The sequence below is a fragment of the Antechinus flavipes genome, chromosome 3 (genome assembly GCF_016432865.1).
Source record: "Antechinus flavipes isolate AdamAnt ecotype Samford, QLD, Australia chromosome 3, AdamAnt_v2, whole genome shotgun sequence".
Lineage (NCBI taxonomy): Eukaryota > Metazoa > Chordata > Mammalia > Dasyuromorphia > Dasyuridae > Antechinus > Antechinus flavipes.
The window spans coordinates 413,947,837-413,973,647 of NC_067400.1; the positions used below are offsets into that span (position 1 = coordinate 413,947,837).

A 25,811-nucleotide genomic window follows, 5' to 3' on the forward strand; every position below is an offset into this window, starting at 1 on the left:
TTCTTTTTTCCTAAGATACTCCGAGATAAATAACACTAGAGCTAAAACCGTGTTGCAGACAAGGAATTTAACACCCACAGATCAAAAAAGTAAGGCTTTTGCCTGCATTGGTACAATAAACCTTGGTTTAAGAGCCTTGTTGCTACTAGATTTAATAGCTTACACATTTTCCTATTTACAACCTCTGCACACCAAATAGCTGAAAATAATATTGTTGTGTGTGCCATAAACAGTGTTTCTGCAGATCTATTTTATGGAGTGCAACTGTACCTATCATCTCAAATGTTTGGCAACTGCAACTGATAACAAAATCTGCAATGTACTGGAGAGCTTTAGTTTTCTCCAGTCTCAAAATTGCATACCTGACTGAAAATAAATTGCTTCTGTTCAGATAAAAGAAAGTGGTAATTTGACTATGGGTGGTCAGAGACCATTTTGAATTTCCTTAAAATTTCATTAAATCCAACATTTGGAATTCAGATGAGGATGAAGCAAGGTTAACTTAAAGTTTTCTATTAATGGTATACTGGGACAGTGTGGCTACTAAATCAAATTACTAAATCAAACTACAGACTTCATTCATTTAATTTCTCATTTTGTTTTTTATAATTATAACCAAACCATTTGCTAATGAAAAAAGGTCATGACATCAAAATATATATACTCCTTAGTTTATATGTGCAAATTTCTACAGAAGAATCCATACTATCTTGCCAATGACCTCAACTTGATCTAAAGAGACCATTTATTCAGAAGAAATACATTCACATTGTCTCTGCTAACTGGATCTCACATCCCTTCATATGACTGTGGACTATATAGAATTATGGGACAACTTCAAATATGATAGGTATACATAGATCCACTCTGGCATTATCTATCTGACTGCAAGATGCTCCTGACTGCATTTTTAAGAAGTGAAGATCCCCTAAACCAATGCATCAAAAATACAGGTTATGGATATCTGGCAAACCTTGGGGTATACAAAAGTTGAGCTTTTGAAAATGGTCCCAAAGACAAATCTAGACCTGCAAAGCCCCAGCTTTTCTGTCAGCAGGAGGACAGGTTCTGTGTTCAGTGACTGAACCGATAGGAGCCCTCATGCAACAAAATGCTGGTAACCACCATTTTGCGGTTCGCTCACACAGCAATAAAATGGTGGTTGGTACAGAAAAGACCTAACACATTCTGTTTGGGATAGTCTCCTTAAGAGACAAGCTCTTTCTAATCTAAATACTTTTTAAACTTTTTTTTTTTATGTTATCAAGAAGTAGTAGATTTTCAGTTTAACAAAAAGACAAACAATGACAACATCAATTGTATGGAATCTGAAAAATCACTGCTTAAAAATTAATGCTTTAACAGAGGTAGAAACCATATTAAGTAAAAACTAAACAAAGAAACAAAGGAGATCCAGGAAAATTGTTTTGTTTTGTTTTGTTTTGTTTAAGGTATCATATATAGTGCATAATATTAAAGTGTTAAGTTCCTTTCAAGGTTTCATTATTTGCCACACAAAATGCAGGTCTGGAGGAAATTAGAATACTTGGTGCTTTGGTTCAAAAGCATTATAAAATTAAAGGGCAAGTTTCATGCCTTCCTCACACCTGAGAATCATGTAGTGTTGCTGTTTCAAACCAAACCAAAACAAAAGAACAAGTTTTTTTTCTTCCTTCTATTCTTCCTGCTCTCATTTTCAATCCTTTAAAATGCTGCCTTGGCTCTTTCTGAGTGTGGAAATTTTCATTTTCCCCCAGTGCTCTCTGCTTCAGACAGACTCCTTAGGGATGTAGTGAGGAGTTAACCAACTGCACATGGGAAATGAGAATTTCCGCGGTTAGGAAAACTGCAGTCTTCAGTGATTTTCTGTACGCAGTGGAAGTCTCGAATAGTCATATTTTCTTTAAAACAGAGAAACTTTTCTTGAGCACACATGATTTAATATGTGAATCTCCAAAGAACTTAGAATCTCTTGCAAGTTATATATGACCTCTTGGTATAAAGTTTTGCTATTTCCAAGTTTACCATAAAGAGGTTGAGGAGGTGGGGAGGTAAATAGTGGGGAGAGACAGAAAATAGATCAAGCTTTTACTTCTCAAGACAAACTTAGAAAAAAGCTTCTGTCTGTGAACTGGAAATAATCCTGAAAGCTGCCTGTACTGGTTATGTAATATGGGACACAGACCACCAGGGGCTGAACTGAATCCACTAATACTTTTCATAGGATCATTTGCTGGTCTTAAACCAGGTGTCAAAAAGGAAAGATGGCAGGCTGACTTGATTCTTGGTAGTCACGTATACCTTCACTTCTGTGCTTTTTTTCCCCTTTTAAAATTAAACAGCCACTCAAAAAAAAGTTTTACAATTTAAAATGTCACCAAGGCAAAATATATACTTTTGCAGACATAAGAAAAGAAACAATGGATCATTTTGTGGTTGTCATCAACGGTGCTTTCCAATAAAATGCTAAAACTCTCCTGCGAACAATGCAATCTGAATTTGAGGCTAAGGAGAGGCTATTAAATTGAATTTCCCCCTGTAGTACCTTATAAGATACAATTCATTTATTTGGCTTGAAATTCCGATCTTAAATCAAAATTTGCCTCCATCTAAGATGAGTGGATTGTAAGGCTGTGCACTGCATTGTTCAGCATTCTTGACCCCGTGCTGACAATTATCTGAAAAAAAAAAAAATACGTGCTTTTTTTAACAGCTGCTTTACAGTTTTGGAAACATAGCTTTGTCTTGACATGCACTGATATTTGTTGGACTCTATGACTTAAATAAAACCAGTTTGCTACCCTAATAAATGCAGGCTTGTGACTGAGGAATAAATATATTGAGTAAATAATGCAAAATCAGATAATAGAAAGAAGAATATATAGTTACTGGGTCCAAAAATTAAGGTCTATTTTTCTCATTGGTGTTATATCCTGCCCCAAGCCTCTGAGATTTAAATGACAGGCAACTACATTAATCTGAGATGGGAGCATAATAATACCGTGTTTCATCCACTAATTTGTGTGTTTTTAATACTTCCCTCCAATTTTTGCTTAAAAAAAAATTCCAGGAAAAGACAACAGGAAACAGGAAACATAGCAACACCATGAAAATAATTTTTTGATGCACCATTTCTGTCAGTGTTCAAAGAGTACATTGTATATGCTGGAAAGGAAACTTCTCTATCATTAAACCCATGCAGGCTAAAACAGCCACCCTTTCAGCAAAATGGATACACCCCCCCCCCTTCTTAATCTCATAAATCTTCTTTCAAACTAGGTTAAAGCCTGGGATTGACTCTGCCTCTCACATTAATGGCTTGAAACTGTTGTGCATCACAGTTCTATGTTCAAAGGGAATCAGGAGTATTTAAAAACAACTTCTGGGGCAGAGATGTAATGATAACTGACTGCCAGATGTCTGGCCTGTCTGCCACAACAAGCCAAGCAAGATTGCAAATGGTCTTGAGACCTTTGGATCTAAACACTGAGTCCAAGTGAATGATATACGAATAAACAACAATACCACAAATCATCAGCACCAACTTTAAAAGTTGTTATTGCTGATAAAGATTTCAGATGTCAAGAGCTGGCCAAATCCAACCTTTTCAGCCTTCCCCTCCCTACCTTGTGCCAAACACAAAGTTTGTCAGTGGATGCAGGCCCAGTGGGAGATGTTTTTACACCCACTGCCAAAAGTTAAGCCTTTAATATACTTAAAGGTTTAGATTATTGTGGTAAAATGGAATCCTATGAGAAGGACTTTATACATACAATATAGTGATTTGAATAATTTGGTTAACAGTACAGTGCAAAATAACTGTCCTCAATAAGGGGTAATTTTTGGAACATACTTATAGGTTATATTGAAATCCAAAGGAAAAAATGTTTTCAGTGCTAGATCTGCTTGGAATTTATTATTCTTGAACACATAAATCAGAGCCAAATTCAGTTCTTAAAATCAGTTACAGAGTATTTTTGACATAACCGTGTACTTTCTCCCATTGATACATTTCACATAAATTTATCATGTCTTGAAATGTCCTTTCTGTGTCTCTCTCTCCATGCCTTGTAAGAAACATATAAACAGAGATTATTCATTCCTACTCAAATTCCAGAGTCATAGGCATAGACACAGAAACCAAAGACTTGACTTACAATTGTGGTGATTTTTATAAGTTTATGCAAACTGAAAGCCTTTCTAATACCTAAATGAGTTTGGAATTTTGAAGAAAGGAGAGAGGAATCACTAAATGCCTTTTCATTTTAATATCCTCTCTATTTTGTGAAATATCTTTTACTTTTAAAGAATATAATATTAAATGAATACAGCATAATTTTACTATATCTAACATATTTAATACTATATATAGAATTACAATATTGTTATACAGTACAATATACATAGTAGTGTGTTTGTATGTCATTTCTAATATCCATCCTATTTTGTAGTCTACTTTAAAGTTCATAAATGCTTCTTATCTCAAGTAAATTCCTATTCAAAAATTTCTTAAATTTTTTTGTTTTGTTTTGGATGTCTTTGGATTTCTCTCTATCTCTCTCTGTCTCTGTCTCCTCCATTTCTGTGTTTTTCTTTCTGTCTTTCTCTCTCTCTTTCTCTCTCTCCCCCCCCCCACTCTCCCTGTCTCTCTCTCTCTTTTTCTCTGTCTCTCTCTCATACATATAATCCCCCCTTTTGTTACATTCATTTCTTGAGCGTATAGCTTACATCACACATTTTTTGTAGTTACATCTCTATTACAAAAGTCCCACTGGTTTTTCAGGTTTCTAAATTCTAATTTTAAATCCAGAAGTTTTCAATGTGGCCCTAGATTCAGAAGAACCTGCCAACAGCCAAATCTTTTTTCCCCATAAGAGACTGGCGATACAGTTGTACAGCCAAGGAGACAGGCAGCAGACATCAATACCTCGTGCATTTTTCCGAAGGAAACATTACCAGAAAATGCTTTGAACAGGCAGGAACAGCAGGGATGAAAGAAGTGGCCAAACCATTTGCACCACCTTAACAAGCCCTAATTAAATATCTTGTTTAAAAAAAAAAAAGGAAGAAAAGAAAAAATGGCTCAGAGAAGGCAGAAAACAACAGCTTCTTACAGATGCTTCAGGAAATAGCAAGGTTAGTCAGACACAGGTCAGTAATTAAGAAGCAGTGCCCCAAAGTCTCCTACAGCTTCTAGTAACTAGACGTGCTGTTGTTCACCTTCTGGAAGACATGGTCAGATGCTCCCCGTAATGGGGCATCATTTATTGCTTTTCCTCTTCTTTTCTAAGGGGAAATAGATTTGATGAATTCTTCAATGGCTTTTTACAATGTCCAATCAATGAAATATTGCTCAAGTGTTAGCAGCCTTGACATTTTCTTCAAAACACAGAATTATCACTGGGAATGAGAAAACCTTTTTTCTGTATAAATTATCCCATAGTTAGATCCCTATTATGTCATTATATAACATGCATTTATAACAATCTTTGGTTTACAAAGGATTATACACATATCTTCTCTTTTAGCTTCCCAACAACAGTACAAAGTGGAGGCTATTATTAGCCTCATCTAACACAAAGGAAAGAGAGGCTCAGATAAGTTCATTGACTTACCCAAAGAACTCACAGCTAGTAAGTGTCTCGGGAGAGAATGATAAGATCATAAATTTAAAGCTGGAAAGGGTTTTAGCTAGTCTAACCTGTCCCCATTTTACAGATGAGGAAAAGAATTTCCCCAAAGCAGCATGTTATTTATATAAACACAGTGGGGAAGGGTGGGGGACAGGGGAGGGAGTCAAAAGAAAGTTAGATCCTTTTCTTATCATTAGCAGGTAAATAAAAACCTAAAGCTCCCTGACTTTTAAGTCTTCAAATAATTTGGTTTGAGTCTCCTTTAGAGGAAGTATCTGGCTGTCTCTTCTTCAGTTCATTCTTACAGACTTACAGACTTTCCTGATAATTTCAACAATAATAATAAACATTAATAAGCAATTATTATATGTCAAGTTCTATGCTAAGCACTTTACAAGTATTATCTCATCTAATCATCTCAACAATCCTGGGAGGTAGATATTATTATTATTATCCTCATTTTATAGATAAACTGAAATCTAGAGAGAATAAATGACTTATGTGGGGTTACACAGCTAATAAGTATCTGAAAGTTGAAATTGAACTCAGGTCTTCCAGACCCTTAGGTCTAGAACTCTATCTTCTGTGCTATCTAACTGTCTCCATCACAGTAATTGTCTTCTTATGGGTCTGTTTCCTCCTCTAGATGTAAAGAACTCCTGAAACATTTGCATTGTTGGCCCTCTAATTCACTCTCAAGTGAACCAACAAAATTATAATTTGTACTAATGCTAAATGTCTATTCCTTAATGGTAAAACAGTCAGCTGACAAATCATTCCCTCCAAAGCTGAAAACTTTAAATTTCCTCACTTCAAAGAACATTCTCTAAATAAAAGTGCCAAAGATCCAGAACTGGAAGGAACCTTTGAGCAGCAATTCAACTTATAGATGGTGAAACTGAGGCCTAGAGAGTTTAAGGGACTGCCCTGTGGTCACATAGGGAGTAAGTAGAAAAAGTGGGATTTGAACTCACATCCTCTTGAGCCAGAACTCGTTTCACTCTGCTTCCAATAGAGACAATACAGGGCTATACATGCTTTTTTTTTTTTTCAAAAGCATCTAAAACCAGTCAGTTTGAAATAATTGACCAATTAGGTCAATCGATAGTAGGTGGGGGGGAGGGAGGAACTACCACCACAGCTCAATGAGAATCTATTAACTAAATGGGATATTTGGCAACTAAAGAGCAAAATTATTGTGATTCTTTTTAAAAACAAACTTTTATACTAGATCTTTTACCATCATTTAGAACAAACTTTTGACCTTTGCAGGTATTTCACAAAATCTTACTCATCCATCTATTCTGAGAAAGAAAGAATGGAAGAAAGGAAGAATAAGAAAAGGAAGGAAGGAAGGAAGGAAGGAAGGAAGGAAGGAAGGTAGGTTAGAAGTTAACCAAAAAAAAAAAAGAAGAAGAAGAAGAAGAAGGAAGGAGAGGGTTTTAGCTAATCTAACCTGTCCCCATTTTACAGATGAGGAAAAGAATTCCCCCCCCCCAAAAAAAAAGAAAGAAAGAAAGAAAGAAAGAAAAACAATAGCCCTGCCCAAAAGACCAACTTGAATTAGTAAGTTAGATGAATCTACTTTTGATTGTAGATGGAATTGATTTTGGACCATTAAAGGCAACAATAGTGACCAAGTTCTGACCTACTAATATATAAAGATCTCAAAGAGAAATCTAGTGACACATTGTGTCTCTCCATAAGTCAGTCTGCCCAAATTTGAGGAAGTTATTTGTCCCAAGTGATTAATTTCTTTGGCCACAGAAATAAATGAAATCCTTTGCAGAAGTGGGAAAGGGTTGCTATCTATGTTGGCAAAAGAACAGTGCAGACTATTAAGCTATGAGTCTTCTGAAATAGTTTAAGTATATTTTAATTAAAAATATCAATAAACAAAAATTTATGTTCGATTGAAACAAGCCAAAGTCATTAATTTACTCTAGAGTATTATTATCTTATGAGTACCAGAATTAATCAGAAGAGACAAATCCAAAGTACTATTCTTCTTGTACCCAACACAATCTGGAAAACTATAGTCTAGATTTAGAATGACCAGGAATTAAATTAATTCTGTAATCCCTGGAAAAGAGCTGTGCAGCAGTTAAATTCAGATCAAATCTTCAAAAAAAAAACTTTCAGCTGTTTTGGTCATATCTCCTATTCCATGAGGGAAGGAAGGACTAATCAAGCTACCTGATTATTTTTCATTTAATTCAGAGGTCCTCAAACTATGGCCCGTGGGCCAGATGCGGCAGCTGAGGATGATTATCCCCCTCACCCAGAACTATGAAGTTTCTTTATTTAAAGGCCCACAAAACAAAGTTTTTGTTTTTACTATGGTCCAGCCCTCCAACAGTCTAAGGAACAGTGAACTGGCCCCCTATTTTAAAAGTTTGAGGACCCCTGATTTAAGTCATCATTTATTAAATGTGCTAACAATGGTAGGCTAGGAGAGATACAAGGACAAAATAATAAAATGGTTTCTGCTCCCACAAAGCTTACAATACCATACATGTTGAAGCCAACATGGATAGATTATAATATAATACAATGACTTGTGCTGGCCTAAATATAAAGCAAGAAGTTAAATAGACAGAAAACATATGTAACATTGTATCTCTGTCTATCTCTCTCTGTCTCTGTCTCTATATGTGTATGTATGCGTATCTGTCTCTTTTTCTTTGTCCATCTTTGTGTATCTCTGTGTCTGTGTGTGCATGTTTGTGTGTCTCTCTGGGTCTCTCTGTCTCTATCTTTCTGTGTGTCTCTGTCTCACTCCATCTATGTGTGTGAACACACATGCATAAAAATCAATGCATAAGTGCATGTCATGATAGCATGGTTGAATCAACTTGTCTATTTCACATGTTATATGTAATGTTTGTGTGTTACACATGTTGGTATATATGTTGCATTATGATTTGTATACAACAAAAGTAGGATGATGTGAAAGCTCAGAAGGGAAAAACAAGTGGGAAGATGAAAGAGAAGTGATAGATGTCAACTAAAATCAGTTTATAATTCTTAAGCTCTTTTTAGAACCTTTTAGAGGACAAATGTTGAGGAGCTATATAACTGAAAGCAAGGTGTAAAAAGTCAGGCTAGAATAGAAGTTGCCAAAGCAAATATTGTTTTTGTAATAAAATTAACACAGATATTATTATACTCGTATATATAAGGAAACTGAGTTATAGAGAAAATTGATTGACTTGCCCCTGTTCACCTCTCTAGTAAAAGTCTAGACCCAAGTCCAGTATTCTTTTAACTCAATGGAGTTCATCAGCTGCCTTCCCAAATGGACTGATTTTCAGAATGGAAAAATGACTGACTAATCCAATAAATTTAACTATGGAATGTCAGAACCAGAATTTGAACCCAGATCTTCTCTCTTTCAACCTGAATTTTCCAATACACCATGTTATAACTTAGATTACAATGAATAAGGAATTAAAAGTGCCTATTCATTACTCAGATATCACAGGGAACAAAGAATAGAGTGTTTCACATGATAGAACAATATTTTTTGTAATTAAAAAGTTTCCTTTGAAAGTCGAGGTTATATTATACTTAGGAAAAGAATAATATTTTTGCTTATTTGTCCTCACAAGATTTTTCACCAATAGTTACCAAATCTAGGTAAGAAGATATTTTGAAATTCAAAACCTTATTAATCCTACACAGATTTCAAACTGGCTGCCATATAATCCAAATTCTCTACAAAAATTTCTTATAATTCTCCCTTTTGTATACCGGATCATAGCAAACTAAAATCCTGGGTATCATCATTCAGAACTATAAGGCATCATATTCTCAGTCTCGTTCACTGGGACAGAATTGTCTCTGTGATGGCCATGTCAACACAGGGTCCCTCCCTCTCTCCCTTAGCCAGGTTTATGAAGTTTTTACACTTGGGGATCATAGATACCTTAGCAAAGATTGCGAGCATCACTGGCAGGCCTATGGCATAACAGAAAAGAAAGAAAAGGTGAGAAAAAGAGGAGAGAAAGGAAGAAAAAGAGGAAGAAGAGAAAGAGAAGAAGGAAGAGAAACAGAAAGTGGAGAAGGAGAAAGGAGGAAAAAGAGAAAGCTTCTCCTATCAAGTTCTTCATTTCCAATTTATGTTTTAGGTTTTTCTAGCCTCATAAAGAGGTTAATAAAACTTCCTTCTATCTAGCTTCTGTATTGCTAAGCTTTCCATTCTCCATTTAATCATGTATATCTATAATTAAAGCTTCTTTAAACACCAGAGTATTACAGATCTAGGGCTAGGAAGGATATTTAGTCCAAGTGCCTCTTTTGCAGATGAGGAAATCAAAGCTCTGAAGGGAAATAGTTTGTACAAATAGACACACGGCAAAGTCTGAACTTGAACCCTGTGACTCCAAATTCTGTACTTTTACCATTATACCATTCTCTTTTCACTCTCCTATTAAAAAACATATGAAAAAATCATACATTCTAATTACATAAAACATAAAACAATTTTTTAAAACCCTCTTTTTGTGCCGGTCCTGAAGTTAGGAGGACCTGAGTTCAAATTTGGTCTCAGACACTTAATACTTCCTAGCTGTGTGATCCCTTTTCTAATTCTATTATGTCTAAACTCCTAAGAGTCTCCATAATTTGACTCACTTTACCTTCCCAAACCTTCCCCTACATGTGTCTCCTGCTGTGACCTCATTGTCTCTCATCGTTACCTGTATTCTTTTGCTTAATGTTTATTCTATTATGAACGATGCTCATCCATTTCCTTTCACTAAAGAGCCTTCAAGGGCCAGATCAAGTCTAATTTCTTCCATGAATAACATCAATCCTTTCTCTTAAACTTTTCCAAATGTTATTAGTTTGAACTCTTATTGTTTTCTTTTCTTTTGGTCTTTTTTGCTACATGTAAGTTCTTTTTAAGTTTTCCCAACAGGATTGCAAGTTCCTAGAAGGCATAAACCATATATGATGGTTCTTATGTATGCCTGATAACAGGCAGTGTAGTGCTGAACATCCCTTAATAGAAGTTCAGTAAATCACTTGTTGATTGAGCCAAGAAGAACAAAACAGAGAAGAACTAGGGGCACAGAGTGGAAAAATTTAGGTTGGGGAAATCCTTCAACAATTGTCACTCGATGGCATTGCAGAATTTGTTGTCTTTGGTTGATTGATCCAGCCCCTATCTGTGCTTGCCATGGAGGAAGCCATGCTCAAGGGCATTTTTCCTGCTTCTGTCAAAGGTCAATGTCTCCTAGCAACCTGACTTCAACTGAAGTCCCCTGATGCTTGTGAATGCATTGGTCAAATCTTTGTTACTGAGTGGTTTGCCTGTTACTATTAGTTACAATCATCTTCTCATCCTGAAACTTTAGGAGCAAGAACGGAGGAATAAACTAAAGACTGCCATTGGATTCTAGTTGAGAAGCCATTTGCTTTATCACAGCCCTACCAAAGATCACTAGAAACTCTAACAGAGCAAAAGGTGTAGGTTCAGTCTAAATGTTAAATGAATTATTGGAGAAGTTAGGAGTGGATTTCAGCTATTGTAAGGCAAACTTTTTAAAAATTATGTAAGAGGGGAGCTAGATGGAGCAGTGGATAGAGCACCAGCCCTGAAGTCAGGAGGATCTGAGTTCAAATCTGTTCTCAGAAACTTAATACTTCTTAGCTGTGTGACCCTGGGCAAGTTACTTAACCTCAATTACCTCAGCAAAAAATAATAATAATAATAATAATAGTTATATATGAAAGAAAAAACCATACATTCTAATTCTATAAAACAATTTTTAAAAAACTCTCTTTTTGTGCTGGCCCTGAAGTCAGGAGGACTCTAGTTCAGATTTGGTCTCAGACATTTAACACTTCCTAACTGTGTGATCCAAGGCAAATCAGGCAATCCCAATTGCCTTAGCAAAAAACAAAAACAAAAAACCCTCTTTTCAAAGTTATGTAAGTTTTTTTTAAGTGATAAACTTTAACTTGACAAATTCATCAATTCATAAAAATAAAATAAAAATTTAAAAAACAGTATTGTAGCCTCATATGTTTGTGATAAGCTGCATTGAATTCTTCTAATGCTCTTTCCAAATATATTTTTGTGGCTTCAAAAGAGTTTGTTACAATTTCCTTGTGCGCACCTGCTGCTAGTGTGGCAATATGCTTCCCATTTGATTACAGTTTCTAGTCTTTCTTCTGCTCAAACCAAATATTCCCACTGTATAGTGTTAATCTATATAATAAAATTATTATTATTATAACCTTTTTGTGGAAGAGTTCAAACATTCTCTTAACATTTTTTTCCTATTAAGTAGGAAAGCCCAGTTTGGCAAGCCCAGTTAATTTCATATTGCACAAAGGGAAATTGAGAAGTAGAAAGTAAATATTTACTTAAGGTCACACTGTAAGACAGAAACATTATTATGTGAAGCTAATGACAGAAATTTGTAGCTTCTGGACATCTTTCTAATTACCATTGTCCATGTTTGTTGTTGCTACCATGACCAATAAAACAACAGAGAAACTTCATAATGTTAGAAGAAAGAGCTATGTCCCTCCCTCTCACTTCCGCCCACACAACTAATCACAAAGGAATGGGTTAAAGAGTAATTTCTTTTGCATTTGCTTTTGCAAAGTTCTCACCAAATCCAAGACCAAATCCTTTCTATTAAATATATTTATGAAATTCTAGATATTCTATATATTCCCATGAATATGTAGTATAAATTTAAAATAATGACAATTATCTGGAGAAATATAGGTGTGTATGTATATATATATATATATACACATATATATCATATATAAATATATTATACACATACACATATAATATCTGGGAAAATGAATGTGCACACATTTTTGTATATGTATATTGTATATGTATATACACATAAATATGTATGTATATATATATGCCCCCAGATAATTGTCATTGGTTTAAATTTATACTGGGGGAGCATAACTGTTACCCAATTTTAAACTCAATCCAGAATTCACATTTACTAATGATAGACCTGGTAGCCTGATTTCCTCTTTGGGTTCATGGGTTCTCTTGTTTAAACATTTTAAAACTCTGTTTATCATCAAAGAAAAACACTGAAGAGCTCAGAAATCTCATAGGTCATTGTTCTGCTACCTACCTGTAGTTGTTCTTCTCCTAAATTCCTAGTTCAGGGTCACCATAAAGCTATATATGGAATAGTTGAGGGTTTTGAGCCAATATTGACCAATCCTAATTATCCTTTTCAAAAGAAAAAGGGAAGAAAGAGAGACAAAAAGGGAGAGAGACACCAAGACAAACCTTTTGAAAATTTTCAAACATTGCATGGTGTAATGGAGACCATAAGTACATTAGAGTGGACAGTTATCCTACATCCTCTTCCAATAGATACATCATTGAAAAATATGCTCATAATTTAACAGTGATAGTTCTAGATTTCTAGAGTTACTCATTTTCATTTCATCACTGGGCTTATGTTTGATTAGAAAAGATAAAAACAAACAAACAAAACTACAAAAAAAGCCTCACAGAAGATAAAAAGGGAACCAAATAACCACAAACCTGTTGAGATCAAGCCATCTATAATCATTGTTGTTTAGTCAATTCAGCCACATCTATCTCTTTGTGATACCATCTAGGGTTTTGCTGGCAAAGATACTGGAGTGGTTTGCCATTTTCCTCTCCAACTTATTTTACAGATGAGCAAACATATTTAGGTCACTTGTCTGAGATCACACAGTTAAGTGTTTGAGGAAAGATTTGAATTCATGTAGATGAGTCTTTCTATCTTCAGGTTTGGTACTCTATCCTCTATACTACCTAGCTGCCCAAACCATCTAAAATGCATAATAATTTAAAAAAAATATTTCTTTTCCTTGCTTCAGGTGAGTTATCATGCCAATTAATCAATCAACAAATGTTTATTGGGAACTTAATTGATGATATTTGGGAGGTAAAGGAAGAGTGGTACAAAGAATTTTATAAAGGATTGCTGCTTCCAAAGAACTTGCAAACAGAATAAGATCATGTAATTCACAAGTAAAATTCTAAATACTAATCTCAGAAAGAAATGACAAACCAAGACACTTTATGCAGGGTATAGGCTTATTTATGTGTTCATTATAGTAAATGTGATTGTTCCACACTAATTAGTTTACATGTTTTGCTTTGCCTCATATTCTAAAAGTACATCTATAAAATTGAGGTGACCTCTAAGATGCTTTCCAGCTCTAGCACTCTATGATTCCATTATCTCTATAATCTAAAATTGTCAGCAAAATTGTCAGTAGAATAAGTTGGCCTTCCTCAGTTTAGCACCAACAGAAGAAAAGGGGAATTTAGAGCAGTAAGTAATCCTCCATTAGAGCAAAATAGTTGAAAAATTTGGGGAAAACCAATTGTTTCATCAGATTCTCCCTCTTTGCTCCCAAAGGAGATTCATTCTAACTATAGCTCAGAAGTTTTAAAACTAGGATGAGTAATTAGTGCTTTAGCCACAGTAATATAAAATGTAGAGGCTACTGAAATACAATATAGGAAAAAACTGAACATCTAATTAGCAAAAAAAAAAAAAAGTAATTTAAAATAGGATGTTTCTAGATAGCACTTCTACTCTCCTACTCCCACTCCTTCTCAGCAGAGGCCCAGTAGTATCAAAAGTTTCCCATCAGACACAGTCCTTCCCTCACCTTCCACTGCACCCTTGCCCCACCATGATATTAATATTCATGGTCCTTCACTCACCAAAACCCTTAATGGAGCATTTTCTGGCATTTATTCCAGTGATTTGTGCTGCTGGGCCCGGATACAAACATTTCAAGTTAAAGCTCCAATGACGTTTAACTAACTCATAACCACACTAGATCTCTTTTCCAATCTCGTTTTTTTGGTTAGCTTGCCCCATTTTCATGGAGTATTCCTAGACTCTAGGACAGGAAATGAAGCACTCATCCCTTGTAGATTCTAACACAGCATCAAAAACCTGCATGCATGGGGCATCAGTATAATATTTGTTAAATGTTCCATTGATTGAATAATCAATAATCTGTGGACAGCTGTCATACTAACCCTAATACACATCTCTCTTTTTTTGTGAGTAGCAATTGGAAACATTGATCTTGTTATATTAACCATACTTATTTTAAGCATTTTTAAATCACATAACCTAATAATATCAGTTTTTAATTTGTCTATTGATGCCTTTTCAAAAGCTTAGCTTAAGCATTTAAAAGAAGATTTTGCTTGATGATTCTATTCTGCTGTGTGGCAGAATTAAAATTAACATGTTCATTTTTACTTCACTTTTACTTCAGAGTCCCCCTGTTTTAAATACCTTTGACTTTAGAGACTCTAAAATTTAAATATACAACTTTAGAAGCTCTAAAATCTGAATATACATCTCTCCTAGAAAAGCAAGAGAGAGAAATAAGGAGAGAAAGAAAAAGGAAAAGAAAAGATTAGAGGAAGGGAGGGAGAGAGAGAGGAAGGGAGGAAGAGAGAAAGAAAGAGAGAGAGAGAGAAAGAAAAAAAAAGAAAAGAGAGTGAGGGAGAGGTACAGAGGGAAGAAGGGAGGGAGGAAGGAAGGAAGAAAAGAAAGAAAGAAAAATGAAAGGAAGGGAAGGAAGTCTGAAGAGGCAGGGGGAGGAGAGAAGGAAGACAGGCGGGAGGGACAGAAGAAAGGAGGAAGAAAGATTAGGAAACCTATAAAATTAAACCACTGCAAAAAGTATAGGAGGAAATATATCAGAATCAGAACTAAGCACCATTTCCTGCTTTTGAAAAAAAAGGCGGGGAGGGAAATAAAATAACCTATATTCACATAGAAAATATTAGGGAAATAATATAGCATTTCAATTTGCATAATAAGATTGTAATCTGCTTTAAGTAGGGGAAGGGATGAGGTAAGGAAACTGTTTTTAATATGTTTTATATTGAACCTAGAACATCCTGGCCACTCAATATATCTGTACTTCCAGAAGGTCCGTTTTTCCATGGATAACAAACAGCTCACAATGAACAAACTCTCTCCCTTGAAGTCAAAATAAAGAACTCACATGAGCATGTATCCCTTATATATATCCCTATGGGAGAGTACACACATGTGTGTATGATGGACAGTATCCAGAGTTGAATTGCTAGCTTCCCAGAGGCTCTTTTAAACAATGACAGATTAAAAAATCTGGATGTGTTGCAGAATGAGCACACAGAAACACACACAAACTTATGAAAAAGATTGCCAATGTCCTTCAAAGCCAAAGTTTAGAAGGACATGTGTTATGGATATGGCCACATTAATTTCAAAACCACTCCATGTGTAAGTCCATTACTCCTCTCTTTTATCACTTTGGCACAGTATTTCGGAAATAGCACAGAGAGAAAAATATGAAAGTGAAGACAGAAAATGTAATTATAAAACAAAGCCACCCACCTTGTTTTCAGGGTCAAGAAGTGTAATGGCCTCCTTTTGATGCAATGAACTTAACACCACAGAGTAAATGATCTTATATATGTACTTAAATGTACATATATATGTGTGTGTGTATATATATACATATATACATATATATTAATAAAAGGGAATGACCTTAAAAACAGCTGCAATATCTCAGTCCTTAGTACAGCAAGTCTTAGAGAAAGAAGGAAAAAAAATTGTACTGTGGCTCTGGACACGTGAGCAGAAATCAGTCTCCAGTAACTCTCTCCTTTTCAAGAAAAATACAAAACAAAACAACTCTTGGCACGTGTGGATATACAGTAAAGCCCCTTGTGCTGTCCTGGGGCCCCACTATACATTTTCTCTGCTTTGGCTGCAAAAACAGAACCGTTCAACACCAATGTTACTCTCAGCTACTAACTGCCACAGAAAAAGTATACTTTGAAATAAGAGGAAAGTAACTGCCGGGGATATGTTGAGACAGCCCCACAGCCACTAGAAGAGCCTTAAATGCCCACACAAGAAGAATAAAAAGAAAGGCACATTTTGCAAAAGAATAAATTTTTTTATTGAGACAGCAGAAAGTCACATGACCTTGCATGTAGCCTTTTAGGAAAGCAACAGAAATGGTAAAAAAAAAAAAAAAAAAAAAAAAAATCTTAGGTCAGCCTCCTCCTCTCTCCCAGACAGAGCTGCATGTCCATATCCTTGTGAGCGCATCTGTAGAGCTATTAAGTTGGATAATCCCTCTGGCCTTTGATACATTTCTGGACATGATTATTTCATTACTCGCAGTATATCAGTAGGATCATAATAAAAAGGACTTCTGACAACCTGCCAAGAGTTTTGTGGCCTTGTAAACACAAAAGTGCTCTAATAAAATTTTATTAAGTGTTAAAAAGTCATAAAAAGTGAAATAACATAAACTACAAAATTTACTGTCCTCAGCAAATGCTGAAAATATCGTCCATAGTAAAATTAAATTAGCATGTAATAGACAGAGAAGCAGTGTGGAGTGGGTTTAAAGAGGATCCAGGAAGAATGACACTGGAACTGAATATGGGTCACGGGGATTTAATCCAGATTTTTTTTTCTTCCATATAAATGTGAATAAATATGCTGATTACAGGAAAGCGGTCCAGGGTTACTCGAATCTCTCGCACGTTGTCAATACTTTGGGAGAAAGTAATATATTGCAGATTGTAATAAGCCAGAGGAGATTGAAGAAAGTCGCAGGCTGTGGGGGGAGGAGGGTGAAGACAGGAGGCGAGAGGGCGCTGATGGTCCACTAGGGTGCGCTGTGAGACTAGGAATCTCCATAGAACGGGCTCAGACCTATAGAATCTTTTAATGTGTAACAGATCAATAAGATTGTTCACACGCCTTCCCTCCCCCCTCCCCCCCCAATACGGCTTTCTCCAATTCATATTTACAGTACATGCTTAGGACTTTTTTTTTTTTCTGAAAGCATTTTTTCCAAATAGAGAAGAGGGAAAAAATGGAGTGAAAGTCAAAATGCATCAAGGAAACACAACCAGAACAGAATAGGCAGCCAAGGTTTCAATGCAGAGGTCGGAGGGGAAAACTCGGATTTGGATCCGTGTTGCCAAACGGTGATATTCCTTTAATGGTCCAAGCTCCAGAGATCATGGGAGGCTGAAGAGCGAGGCCAGGTTCTCGCACCCCTAAAACTCAGGAAATCCGTAGCAATAGCACAGATAATCCGGGGTCAATAGAGTTTTTATTGCTCCGAGGGAGCCCCGTGGAAAGAGTAAGTGGGAAATGCTTGATTGGGGCTGGGGATTGGGGGACGCGAAGCCACGGGGGTGAAGGTTTCGGTGGGGGGCATCCGCAAAGGACGGCAAAGGGGAAAGGATGAAAAAAAAAAAGGGGGGGGGAAGAGAGAGAAGAATCGTACGCGTCCCAAGCTCTGGTTCAAGTACAAGTAGGATCTGGCGGGGGAGGGAGTGGGGGAGGGGCTGTTGCCGTACTTCAGGTTCAGGTGAAGTTCTTCGGGAAACAAGCGGGAGAAGCACTGCTCCGCCACGGCTTCCCCTGTGTCCCCTATTCCTAGTTAGCTGCAGACGGTCTCTGGGCTTCCTAGAGACTCCTCCCCATTTTACCCGCCTAAACTGTACCCTTCTTTGGACTCCAAGAGTGCAGGGAGCGCTCCTGCAACCCAAGACAGCCTAGGTATCTGCCAGTCACAGAGGGCAACATGGCCTGACTGCACCCACAAGTTCCATGACCTTGCCTCTCCTGCGGAGTCCCGAAAGCCGTCCCTATCCCCTCCTCCTCCTTGCAGTCTCCCTTGCTCCAGAAGGCCGGAGAAGTCCACGAGCAGGAAAAGAAGTCTTGAAGAAAAAACTCAAGCTAGTGCTAGGGATCCTCAGGAAACTGCAGGAAATAGCTCTCATCTAGCTCTGTCCATTTGCTTCATCAAACGCTATCCCAGAGGAAAGGGGAGGGAGAAAACCACTTAATACCACCTTAACGCCCCAAACACCGCCATAGCTTTGCCAAAACCGCGTCCAAATTTGTCAAAACGGAGTTGGGAGGAGGGGGAGGGAGAGATAAAAATTTTCTCCAGCTATAGGCATCTTCTCTAAAATGCAGGGTTGAATCGCTGTATTTTAACTAAACATAATGAAACAGTTTAGGTTGCTTTTGCAAAATGATTTTAATGTTGGCTGCACTCTGAGTCAATAATACCACCTTGCCAAGTAAAATTTAGCCAAACAGGAAACAAATGAGCAGTGCCAGGTTTTCATGGCATCATTTTTGCTCAGGATTTCCTTAGTTTCTATGCTACATTTAAAATTGAGCTGTATTTTGGCAAAAGGACCTCGATGTGTTTTAAATACACTGCAGCTACTGGGGATGGGGAGATGAGGGGAGGGTGGTTACATTAAAGTCGTTATAAAGGATAGTGAAGTTCCACATGCACTGCTACACACATGGATTGTGTGAGGAAACCTTAAAATGAAAGTTAGATGACAGGCAATTGTTTTTCATGTAGCAAGGCAGAAATTGTTCAAGGCCAAATCAAATAACGAGATATAGAGAAATGTTAAGTTGGGGCTATGATGTAAATTTGTAAAATATAGTTTCTTGCTAAACCCACTCTGTAGACGCACTTATTTTATTATAAAAAGAATACTCTTTATATTGTCACTTGTAAAATTAATGTGTATTTTCAAGAAACTGACACAAAGTATCAAACAAAGGGCTAAAAACAATCAAACAAGCTCTCTTAAATTCAATATGACATTTTCAGCCAAAGGATTCAGCAATTAATGAAATTTAGAGCTAAAATGAATTAATGCATCCCTATGATTTTGTTTTTCATTAAATATAACCCTAATGGGAAAGAGATAGACAGTAGGGCATTGGCCTTCTCAGCCACAAATCCATAAATAATTTATGATAACTATATATTGTATATAGGGAAGAGTATATTGCATAGGATTCAAACATAGAAAAGAAAGCTTTGCATATAAGAGATTTATAATAAATATCACTTTTCTGAAACTTTAAAATTATACTTTTATCCTGTGGGCATCTCCTAGGAATATTTTGTAGCTAAAAAAAAAGTCTTCTGTAAATATTAAACACAATATCACAGTATTCCAACTTCTGAATAGATGTTACCATATTATTAACATATGTACTTGTATAGCCCTATTCAAAATATTTTAATGGAAGTAGGGAAGTTTTCCAGGCCATGAGAATGAAGACTATGTAAAACTGTCATATTACATGGTCAGTTATTCTAAGAAGTCTGGAAATGAACACATTTTCACAGAACATAAAAATTAATGCTTTAAATCAGTTCTTTGGCTGGGGAAAACTGTTTTCAATATAGTCTCTTTTTATGGAAATACTATCACAGAATATTAGATAATTATTTCTCAAGTCTGCTGCAACCAACAACACAGTAAAGAATTTTGAACTTACTATGAAAAAGATCTTTAAAATAAAACATTTTTTCCTAAAACACTTTAAAAGCCCTATATATGTAGAATATGTCCAAGTTTTAAAGCTAGTGCAGAAAGTTAAAAATGTTTCATTATTAAAAAGAGCATCGAGATCATTAAAATATGGAAACAATTATAATCTGGTTGGATAATTCAAATGCACTTTCCCAGCAGCTACTTTGGGACTTTGAAATAGTTCTTTATTCCATAGCTTTTCTTTTCTTTTCTTTTTTTTTAAGATATGGCAAATGTCTAATTAGTTATACAAACTCAGCAAAAATGATGGTGACTTGTTCAATTTTGCATGTTATGTAAATCTGTTTGAGCCATATTCAATCTTAAATCAGCATCTCTTTACAAAAGACATAACTGGGCATGTTCTTTTTTCTTGAATTTAAAAAAAATCCAATTGAAATCTTCAAAATTTGACATTGAAATATGTAAAAGACAAGTATGAGATGGGACCCAAACTGCTATTGAAGTTACTTATATGGACTAGAAGTAAACAAATACATTTTTTTTAATGCAAGTTTTATACTTCAGAAAATACAAGAAATGCAATCTACCAATACTAGATGATAAATCAGGAGTTATGTACTATTTTTGGTACCAGAATTTTAAAGATAATTTTATAGTTTGAAAAGGTCACTGAATAAGTTGTGTACTACTTTGGTTCTTAAAAACAAACTTTACTCCAAATACCGATGTTATTTGCCTCACACGGAAATCAGTTAATCGTGCATTTTAAAATAAATGTTCAATTCTGACTTTCTGACTCAGATTCTTACTCTAAGGTCACTATACCATTTAAAATCGTGGGTGTAAAACTACCTCTTCTGCACCCCAAATTTTCATTTTAGTTCCGAGGAATTGCAAAGTCACTATTTTAAAAATATAACGCCTTAGAGTCCATTTCATGTATTGGTCTCACACATGTGTACAAAATCTGAATTATAATTACATCTTGTTTTAATCAATAAAAGCAAAAAAATTTCAAGTCACAACAGCCCAATCTGTTCATAATTCATCTTCTCAAGCGCCTGTTTCAGGGATCTGGGAAACACTAGAAGATCTTACAGATCTGAGAGCTGCCTTGCTTGGGTAAGTATATGATGAAACAAGGTTCCCTTTGACCTGGTTGCTGGAATAAGCTGATAACTTTATACAACACAGGATACGCACATTGCTTTCTTTGCCAGGAATTTTCAATCGCGGTCTTTTTGTTGTTGTTGTTGTTTTTCTAAAGGGGCGGGGTGGGGGGGGGGAGGGCGTAGAGGGAAGGGAAACCGGCAAACCCAAAGGAAAATTTATGGTGCTTTTTTTTTCCCCTTTCCTGAGATAGAGTTCTGCTTTAATCCACCCGAATTCTTTCCACTGACCCGCTAAAGTGTCCACTAGTACTGCTAACTGCAGGATGAATCGAGAAAATACTTTCTATATGATGCTTCCACTGCTTGAACAACTCTCGGTGGCCCCATCCCCCACCTCCGTCCCGCATATTCCTTCTTTTCCTCCCGCCCTATCCTTATTCATTTTTAGTGTCCGATTTTGGCAAACACTTCATGCTATCACTTTTATGCTTCAAACACTCAATGAGCTTGTTGAAAGTTTGTAGAGAAATTCACCTCATGTTCATTTCTTAGGGAGAAACATTTAAGAAAAAACCAGCTGAGCTATCTGGGGGATTTTCAGGGAAGCCTTATACAATTTGACTAATCTGCTCCATTTCCATGACTGTCTACTATGTGGACCCCTCCATCTCCCCACCACCCCGAAAAAAAAAAAGCCTTTCCAAAGTTTTAACATTCAAGAATACATTGTTACACTTTAATTGCCTGCTCTCTAGTATTTTGAGTTTCTGTAACTTAAACCCAAGCTAATCGAGATAATGGGACAAGGGCGGGAGGTTGAGAAAGTTTAAACTGGCACTTGCAGAGTTTGCATAGTAAGCTTCGGTCTGAGCTGAATTTAAGTGGCGTGGTGATAAGCCTCCTGAAAAGGTAGGGGCCGGAGTTGGAGTAGAGACGGGGAAGGTTGCGATGGAAAAAGTTGACATAAGCTTAGCTGTGGTCTTTAGGACCAGTTAATATTCTCCAAATATGCTTCATTAAACTGGAACAATCAGGATCCTGAATCACTATCCTTCCGTCTATTTCCCTGATTGGAGGTCATTTTCTATACTTATAATTTGTTTTTTGGAAGGAATTTCCCAATTTCCTGGCTTTGAAGTCCAGGACTCTATCACCTGATTAACCAGTATCCTTAAGAGTACCCCCCCCCCCCAGCCCTTTTAAATTCTAGGTGGCTCCAAGTTCTTCCAATTAGGGTTTCTTTAGTCTCTCTCCTTCCTCCTTTCCTTCCCCTCTCCCTCCCCCCCCCCCCCAATATCCTGGTACCTGCAGCTGTGTGGTTCTCATTTACAAGTCAGTTCCTGTAGCGTTCTTCTTCCAAATACTGTTCACGCAGCATGTTTAGGTCAAAGAGCCTGAAGCCATGTGCTCACCTGGGCACAACTCTAACCAAGAGCCAGACTTTCATAATGAAGACCATCAATGGATCATAATTCATAGCTTTTTCAGGACACGGGTAACTTCTATTTAGTGATTATTTCTGGATTCCAAAACATAGCACACAGTGGCTACCGCAGAACCCCGAAGTAAAGAAAAATCTTCATTGTAATATAAATTGTAGTTCATGTCACAGAGCTATCATTGGCCTTATTTTTTAAAAAATTGGACACTTTAGATATGCTTATCTTGAATTTTTAAAAAATCCTATTTTAAAAGCATTTTTAAAAATACCTGCTTTGAGCAATCTACCAAATAACTTTGATGATCCAAACATATTCTAGTTTAGAGAATTTGTAGAAGTTAAATATTTTTGTGTCAGACCTGCCTAATAAAAATAATAATAATTAAAGTTCAGAATTTGTTTTTCTTCATTTTCAGAGAACATGCATGCTTGAAATCCAGACGTTTTGATAAGGGGGGGGGGGGGGGAGATAGGCTGTGGTTTAAGAGAATACACACAGATCATAAAAGGAAGTACAAAGAAAAATAAGTGAATTACAGAAATGAGTGTCAGCCTAAGTGATGCACTTTGTATTTATTTTAAAACACAATTTATCTATTATTTGAATTACTAAAACTTCTCCTTTTCAGCTCCCTGAATGTTGTTTCACTCTGTAAAGGGGGGAGGGGGGAGAAAGTACTCAGATTTCCTAGTACTTAGTACAGTTCTGGACTCTAGTAAACACTTAATAAATATTTGCTGTTCTGCCTATCTATCTTTCTTTGTACCTATCTGACATCTATCTGTAACTTAGTTTGTTCTGTGCCTATATGTATGCCAACACTTGTTTTTGCTCAGGGTTCCAGCAAGCATCACATGATTTATCAAAATTGAGCCATCTGTAATAGCCCATGAAAAGAAAGGGAGCAAAAATCTCCTCAGGGTATTTGCCTCAAAAACAGGTGGTACTAGAAAAAGCCACTGAGGCAGACTTTGCTTTTGATGTTCTCCAATGACCATTTCTCAGTTTCATTATTTCTTCACCTCTAGTTCTTGGGTTTATGTGAGCCAGTATCACAAAAGTTTCTGTGTTTCACAGAAGATTACCCCATCATTCATTACATATACTCACATATGTTACATGGGTAAAGGACTCTAGTCATTCTTTGCTTACTTCATATACCACATGAAAACAAGACAGGTGGGAATGAGATACTGAACAGCTGAATATAGAGTACTTAACACTTTGAAGTCATGCAGCTGTCCCCCCCCTATTTTTAACTGTCCTCAATGCAACTCCAAGAACCCACCCTGGCCCCACAAAAGTAGTAACAAGAGTACCAAGAGTGTGTTTTAACTTGGTAATAATGATATTTTTTCTTATAAATTAAAAGGAAATAATAACTGAATTTTATGATTATAAACTACATCCTGGACCCAGGAGACCAGAACAATGATGAAAAATGTTCTGTTTATTTAGCACTAATTGGATATGAAATTAGACCCAAACTGTTCAGTTAAAATGTTTATGTTCCCTGTTTATCTTATAAAACAAATCATATAATAACTCATAATCATGGTTAACATATTTTAAATGTACTATAGTTGCTTTTTCTTCAAATACAGCAACTAACCTGACATTTGGCTCTTGGGCTCATAATAAAAACAAAAGAAGGTAAAAAAGAAGAAAACTAGAGAGAGCTTATTTCTGGGGCCCTCGTTAGTCAAGGTTCCCTATATTAAATACACATAATTCTTCCTTTTTTTTTTTTAATAACTAAAATACCAAAATATGACTAGGGAAAACAAATCATTTTTTTAAAGACTATGAATGCTAGCATATAGTAAATCTATGTTTTTTGCCATTGTACAGTCCTCCTTGACATTGGTCAGATATAAATTTTAATAATTAACAGATAATTTGAACAAGACTAATTCACACAAATACGAATTATCATTATTAGATTATTTGAAAACTTAAGTGTGAAGCTATATAGCCATCCCTACCTAGGGGAGACAAGATGTCAAAATTTTCATAGAATCATTGTGTGTGTGTGTGTGTGTGTGTGTGTGTGTGTTACTAGAACCAAAGCAGATGGCCATTCATTAAGAAATAACCAAAACAAATTGCATTGTCTGCATCTAATAGAATATTACTGCCCTTTAAGAAATGTTTAAAAGGAATTTAGAGAAATATAAACTGAAGCAGAATCTAGTCAGCAGAGCCTGAGAGAAATACATATATTATTTGTGATGATGTAAAAAGAAAGAACAAAAGCAACAACAATCACAAAGCCTAAAATGAAATGCCCTGATAAATGGAATGATCAAATATGGCCCCAGAAAATAAATTTTAAAATGTAAATACCTCCCTTCATTTCTTGCAAATATGGGGACTTTGTAAATACTGTCACACTCAGTTAAGACATTGATTGGTTTTGCTGAGCTGCTTTGTTTTCTGATTTTATTCTTTGTTACAAAGAATGATTTGCTAAGATAAAATGTATTTGGAGATAAAAGTGATGTGAAAACAAAAGGTATCAATTTTAAAGGTGCAAAAAAAAATGGAATTGTTGGCTTTTTGTTTTAGAGGGTATTTTTGCTTTGGAAGAAGAGAACTTCTGGTTTGTTCTCTGCAATAATTCCTTACCTACATGTATATGTTAAGTCTTTAGAAGGGGCTGAGATAAGTAGCAAAGGGAGTTTGGGAAGAGAAGGAGCTGTCAAGCTCAGGGATGAGGGATGACCTAACACTAACAATCAGAAAATTAACTCAAAATTAACTTATTTCAAAATTTTAAGAATCAGACATTTCAGTGCAGAAAACCATCTCTCTTTGAATAAACAAACAATATTCCAAAGATGCTTCTAATATGTTCAGCACTTTTCAGGCAATTTAATGATAACAGAAACACTATTTTCTCCAACTATATGATACAGTGACTAATATATTAGAACTGGCTTTGGGAGACGAGTTTGAATTTCAGGTATTTAGTAACCATGTGACGTTGGATAATAAAAACTAACATTTAATATAGTGGTTTACATATTTTATAATGTCATTTGATCCTTAGAGCTTTGTAACTGTTATTATTATCCCCATTTTACAGGAGAGAAAACTGAGATGGAGAGATGTTAAATGATTTTTCCAGGGCCATAAAGATAATAAGTGTCTGACACAAGTTTCAAAATCAGATCTTCCTGATTTCTAAATTCTAAACTTTACCTACTGTGTAAACTGGTTAAGCTCTTTGGGCCTCAGTTTCCTT

General features: G+C 35.9%; 1 long non-coding RNA gene across 1 annotated transcript; it reads right to left on the reverse strand.

Annotated features, from left to right (window-relative positions):
• Window positions 1-16,598: 16,598 nt before the first annotated feature.
• Window positions 16,599-19,446, reverse strand: LOC127558012 (uncharacterized). The gene is made up of 2 exons (XR_007952700.1): window positions 18,046-19,446; window positions 16,599-17,398 (listed from the first exon to the last, which is right to left on the reverse strand). It is a non-coding gene; the product is annotated as an uncharacterized LOC127558012 (long non-coding RNA).
• Window positions 19,447-25,811: the final 6,365 nt, after the last annotated feature.